Source organism: Octodon degus, unplaced genomic scaffold, assembly GCF_000260255.1.
Source record: "Octodon degus isolate 3935 unplaced genomic scaffold, OctDeg1.0 scaffold00289, whole genome shotgun sequence".
NCBI lineage: Eukaryota > Metazoa > Chordata > Mammalia > Rodentia > Octodontidae > Octodon > Octodon degus.
Genome location: NW_004524865.1, coordinates 1,922,855 through 1,929,589, shown reverse-complemented (window position 1 = coordinate 1,929,589; position 6,735 = coordinate 1,922,855). Strand labels below are relative to the sequence as shown.

Below are 6,735 nucleotides of genomic sequence, written 5' to 3'. Positions count from 1 at the left end.
CTGTGGCTGCCACTGAGCCGTTGAACACTACTTAGAATTTAATCTTATGCCTGGTGGTACAACTCAATAATAATAGTGTACTAAATAGTAAAAACAAATACAAGAAAATTTATCCAATGTGTAGAATTCTCTTATTTCTAGGACTTTCCCTGTGGCTTTTACAGGGAATTAGATCAGCAAATTTGCATTACTGATGAATATTGAGCTCCTTGAAAAGGCTCAGGCCAGAAAAATACGTTATCCCTGCTGTTCATTTTAAAGCTCAAAATAGCATGCAACAGTAGAGACAGCACGTGAAGTGCAGACACAAGCCTTATGAGAAAAGAACAAAGATGATGAACTTGCCTTTAGCAATATGGCACATGGAGCCCAGCAGCTCCAACATTTTACCATTATTTTCACTCCATATATATTTTAAGTGAGACATTCTTCTTTTCTGTATTTATTTTTACACTTAGAAGAGCATGTTCATCATATGGATTCCCTAAATTGCAGTTGTCCAATATTCATATGTGACCAATGACTCCTATATTGTAATTGATTATCTTTTGTCATTATTAAATGACATGTTTTATTTCATAATGTCTTCTGTCTGAAAATCTATTTTAATTGATGCTAGTACAATGAAATGATTTCTTTATTTATTGTTTGAATAGTTATCATCTACTACTTTATTTTATAGTTTGTATATTTGTTTTGTTGATGTTTATTATCTTTGCAAACAGCACATTGTTGAGTCTGCTTATGTTTGCACCAAGAACATGTAAAATTTCAATATGGACTGCTTAATCTCTTTCTGTGTGCTACTACAACAGACATGCTTGAGCTTATGCTTCTCAATTTACATTTATTTATCATTTTTCTTTATCTCTCCTTTGTTTTTCTTTAGACTATATTGACTTTTAGCCTTTCAGTATTTCTCAAAATTCTTTTACTGGATTTATAATTATTTTCTTTTATTTGGTTACACTCATCTATGAAATACCTAGTTCTTATTTGCTTAAATTTACCCTGGTTGTGTTGTATTGAGTGTATTAAGTCATTGCACTGATCCCTCCGTGAGGACTAGAAAATTCTAGTCTCTGATTCAAATTTGGTGTTATTCCCATTCCTATTGTCCTCTGTGACTCTGATTCAAACTATCTTAACTACACCCATCATGTCTTTTGATTTATCCCAGCACTTTTATTGTTGTTCATTATTATCTGTGCTTCCCTTTTGATATTTTTAGTGCATTTTATTCTTTTATAAATAATTCAATCCTCCATCATGCTTGCTTGACTTGACAACTCACTCACTTCATTGAGACCAGGTAATTTATCTGGTTTGGGAATTCTTAACTTCTGAACTCCAACTTCTGCCACTCCCTAATAAATTAGAAAGTTAATTAAATCTCTTTGCAGTCATAACCATTTCTTCACCTCTAGACTGCCACTGTGGCATAGATTACTATGGTTTTTTTCCCTGTATCCCCAAAACTCCATGTCCATTACATACTCAGCATTACATGGTTGACTTTTAAAAGTATAATTTATATTATGCCACTCTGAAGGTGCAAACTTTTTAGTAACTTCTTGCTAAATTTAGAATTTTTGAACTCTACACTAACTTACATTTTAGTATAATGTAAGTATTCTACAGGCTTTCTACATACTTCCCTTTTCCTTCTCTGCTTCAGTTTTATTGATTTTTTTTTCCTTACATTTATTGAACTGGCACATCTTTGCTCACAGATTTACTTTAAATTTTTCTAATTTTTATGGTAATGATATTGTACTAATCATTTTTCTTGGCTTTTTATTCTTTCCTTAGGAAAGAGGTCAAGTGTCACTTTTTGATGAGGCATTGATCACAAAGAATCCTACCCATAATGCCACAGTACTCTGATCTGCTCATTCATCCCACAAAGCAAGATGTGACTGGTTATTTGTGCACCACTGTAAGTTCTTCACATCTATATTTCTACCTTGTGTAAGCACAATGAGGACAGTTATAATATCTTTAGTTTTTATTTAGCACTCATAACTCTGTGCTTCTAGTACATGACATATAATAACTTCTATGTGCTTATTTTTGTATGTGTTAAATGATTATTCATAGAATTAAAAGACTATAAAAATCAATACTTTGAGATTTATTGGAGAATGAAAAATTTCGAAGAACTTTAGAGAATTGAAACCAGAAGAAATCGTAATCATTGGCTTTACATAATAGTTCATTAGTTTCAACCAAACTTAAAATCATTCAGGTGAAAGAAACATCATACTCCATAAGGGTGCGTATTTAATTCATAAAATCACTTTTATTTTAAAAATCTTTCACACAAGTAATATGATTTAACCATTATGCTGGTTTTTCTTATAATCATTGCAATAAATTGCTCAATTTTTAAAAAGAATTCTGGAAGATACAAATCTCTTTCCTTTGAGATTTCTTTTGAAAAACACAACACCTAAAGATAAAATTTATATTGAAAACTATCATTGCATTTATTTATTTTTATTTATTTATTTTGTATTTTAGGGAAGGGTCTACAGGGTGTTCAAGGTCTCACTACTAGATCAAACTCATAGTGATCCACCTGTTTACAGCCTCCCAAGAACTGGGATTGCAGGTTAAGTGCTACCATGCCCAGTCCCATTTGCTAGCTCAGAGTGCCCTGGGGGAGAGGCCAGCACAGCAGGACTGGGGATGGAACCCTGGACCCCTGTGCCTACTTTCAGGCACTTTAATCTGCTGAGCTATTTGGCCAGCCCTCATTGTATTTATTAATGTGAAAGGAAAACGTTCTATTTTACTTTACCATGATTGATGTTCTATAAAGTACATATTAGATCTACCTGTTTATCACCATATAATTTTCATAGCCTATATTTGAATGCATTCCAAGTTGGAAATGTGCAAAATATCAGCCACCATGAAAATAAATAGCTCTAAGGAGCCAAATTTATGGAAAAATCTTGTCTTTCAGTTAATTCTAGAAAGTTATTAAAGATTTTATGTCTTTATATATATATTAGACTATTAGTACATTATCATAAAGGAAATGGGTTTAAAAGTGTGGTTTTGGGCTGGCACAGTTTGCAATACCGTGGGTTGAACCCCGGTCCTTATTTCTGCCAGGCAGGTGCTTAGACCACTGAGCTATCTCCCCAGACCTAGAATAATATTTTAATGAGATCATATATCACATGGGAAGTTTAACTTTATTTGTCTGTATATGTTTTTTATAGTCAAATAAATACAGATGACTTCAACAACATATCCATAATTTACCTTACAGAATTAGAGTGATGATCAAAGACAGTATATTTGAAAAAAACTTTTAAATAAAATTTTAATACTTTCCATTGTATTCATAAACATTTCCAGAGAGCTCATCTACACTTTCAAACCCACTAAATGAGATGAAATATGACTCACAGAGATAGCTGTATACTTCAAAGAGTACAACACAATTCACACAACTGAACTGCTTTGTTATTGAGGTTCTTTGGTTTCTGTTTCTGCATCATTTTTATCACTATTATTCTTTGGAATGAAATACAGTTTTGCTTACAGAGTGGCCTACTTTCTCTACCTACTCTTTGGGACTATATTAGGCAGCTCTAAAATTGCATTGAATTTTATGGGTCATGTAGATACCATTAAATGAGCTGTTTCAGTGCAAGAAATTACATTTTCCAAATTGATGCCTTGTAGAACATCACCAACCTAAGAAAACTAAAGTGTTTGTAATCTGCTTTTATATTTAGTCCTTTAAAAATTATTGTTTTAAAAAAATTATTTAGTACAGGGTCTCACTACACAGATCGGACTTGTGATCCTCCTGTTTTTCAGCCTCCCAAGTGCTGGGATTACAGCCACGTGCCACCACATCCAGTCTCAGTTTCAGTCTCAGCATGCCCTGGGGGTGGAGCTAGCATGGCAGAGAGGGGATCAAACCCTCATTCCCTGCATCTGCCTCAGTGGGTGCTTTAATCCGCTGAGCTATCTGGCCTGCCCAATCCTTTTAAAATTCTGATGAATTAAAAAATTAATTATAATTGTAATGCAATGATGCAATACATCATACTTGGGTCAGGGGTATAGCTCAGCAGCACAAGCTTCTTTTACCTGGCAAGTTCAAGGTCATGACTTTAAGTCAGGCTGTCTGTCTGTCTTTCTCTCTCCCTATATATTATATACATAATTAAAACCTAAAGGGACAAGTAATTTTGATTTTTTATTGTATTGCCTGTGATATACTCTCCATCTTTCTTATGAAAGTAATAATAAGATGATTCAGTGATCTTTTTCCCCTACTCTAAATACAAGTGTCTGAGATAGAACTTATTCCTAAACTATCTTTTAGAAACATAGAAGTTTTCAGTCATACAAACAAAATTTTATTAACTGGAAACAAAGCCACATCAAAATTGCATCTAGTGCCTGCCACGTGCTGGATCTGAAGGTGAGAAGTGAGAAAGTGAGCAGAGCTCCTTGAGGGCTATAAAGAATAAAATCACCCTTATTAAGCAAAGCAGAGGGAGAAGAGAAATAACTATAGCCACAGGATTCCTAAAATTTCTCATGAGATTAAAAATATGCTATCAAAATTGATTAGAAAAAATAAAGGAAACACTTTAATTAAAAAATAAGTTAGAAACAGAATATAGCTAAAACTATATACTGTATTGATAAAGCATAAGTAAATTTATTTAAAAAACCTTTGACCCATAAAAATTCTAATTTAATGATACTAAAAATTTCTAGGTAATATATTTATATAATATCTTTGTAGTTCATGCAAAACAAATGCATGATGAGGGAAATACTAGTCATTATGTCATTAATGAACAAAATTTCTATTTTACATGAAAAAAGTCAAATTTTAAATAGCTACATTTTTAAATGAATTCTGTTAAAAACTTAAGGAACAGATTCTAAATTAGATTTTAGATAAACTTCAAATTCCATTTCCTAAAAAGTTCAGTGATGGTAAATTATTGAAATTTAAACTTGATGATAATGTGATAAGAAAATAAATTAATCAATGATAATGGGTACAAAAGTCGTAAGTGATAATATTGGCAAATGAGATCCTAAAGTTTTATAAAATATTAATCATGACCATATGGTGTTTATTCTCACAGCTCAGGAAGTGTTCTCCACAGAAAATGTAATAATTTATTTCTTCAACTGCAAAAATAGTGTGATTATTACAGCAGAATAATAAAGCGATTTTAAAATATTGACAATTACTCATGACATATACTAGGAACATGAAAATACTTTCTTCACCTACACAGAATTTCTTTCTGAAATTTTATATCGTGTTTACTATTAAAGTGAGCCATTGAAGTGCCTTGTCTGTTCTTAGGTGGGAATTGGAAACTCCACCATTGTGGACAAGACCTTGAGAGGGGCAGATCCACACTCTTGAAGGAGACCATGCTGCAGCCTGCAAGAAGTAGAAAACCAGTCAATTACTCACAGTTTGAAGATTCTCATAGCAATGATGATTTTATTCCTGCAACTGTACCTTTAAAGAAGAAATCTAGAACAACACCAAAAGAGTTAAAATAAGACAAACCAAACCAAAACCTACTTTGAAGACTGTCCAGAAAGAAGATATCTTACTACAAGAGAAAAACCCTTAAGAAAAGGGTAGCCTTACATGAAAAGATCTTCCAGAGAGCAAAGAAGCTGCTCTGGCTTTATCAGTGAGGGAACATCAACCAGTCGCCAGTGATGCGCAGAAGTCTCAGGATAAAAACATCGAAAAATATGGCAGTAGTGAAGCAGAAACAATGAATAAGTCTCTACATATCTCTAATTGCAGTGTAGCTGTTGGCTATTTAGATTTGGACCAGATCACAGAGGAAGATGATGCCTGTTTTCAAGGGAAAAGAAAAACACTTGAAGCTGCAACAAGGCAGAGGAAGATGCTTTCAGGAGGCGGTGATGGCAGCAGTGCCGGTGACACCGAGCCAGGTGGGACAGCTGGTGAAGATTCTGAAAATGATTCTGATTTTGATCAGAGTGAAGACAATGAGGAAGAATTTACTATAAAAAATATAGTAAAAGAAAATGAAAAGAAAGAAGTGAAGGTAATATGCCCAGTAGAAAAGAAAGAGAAGAAATCTAAATCCAAATGTAATGGTTTGGCGACTGCAGTAGACTCTTCTCCTGCCACAATCAAATAAGAATCTCAGTTTTCACCAAGGGAGATTTCTTTTTCAGAGGCCACTAGGAAACCTTTACAGATATGGAATCCTTCAGCTGAAAGCAGGAGGCCAAAGTGAATCCCACCAGAGTCTATAAGTAGTGGCAATGGCAGCAACTCACTGGCAGGTATGACTGTGAAGTCCCCAAATCAGAATCTCCGCCCTGGTTTATCCAGATTAGCACACATCAAACCTCTCCATCCGAAGGCCACAGTAGCTGAGTGTGGTAACAAGAAGTGCTTGACTGAGAGCACCACAGTTGTGCAAGTGTGTCTATAGTTGACTTGTATTTATAGTTGAGGAGAGGTTGTAATATAAAGGAGTCCTTTAACATGTCATAGAAATGATCTTTAAGATTGTGATACTCTGAAAAGCTCTTCAGGACATTGGGAGAGGTTTGTTTATAAATTGTCTTCTCTTGCCATTCCTTCTAAAGAGGATACTCTGCTTACTTATGTGTCATACATCACTGTCATTAGTTGGTGGCAGTCTGATGTGGAGGAAGTCATGTTGTCTATTGGCATGA

General features: G+C 34.0%; 1 pseudogene; it reads left to right on the top strand.

The window, feature by feature from the left end:
• The first annotated feature begins 5,433 nt into the window (after positions 1-5,433).
• LOC101584261 lies at positions 5,434-6,488 on the top strand (annotated as a pseudogene).
• The last annotated feature ends 247 nt before the right edge of the window (positions 6,489-6,735 follow it).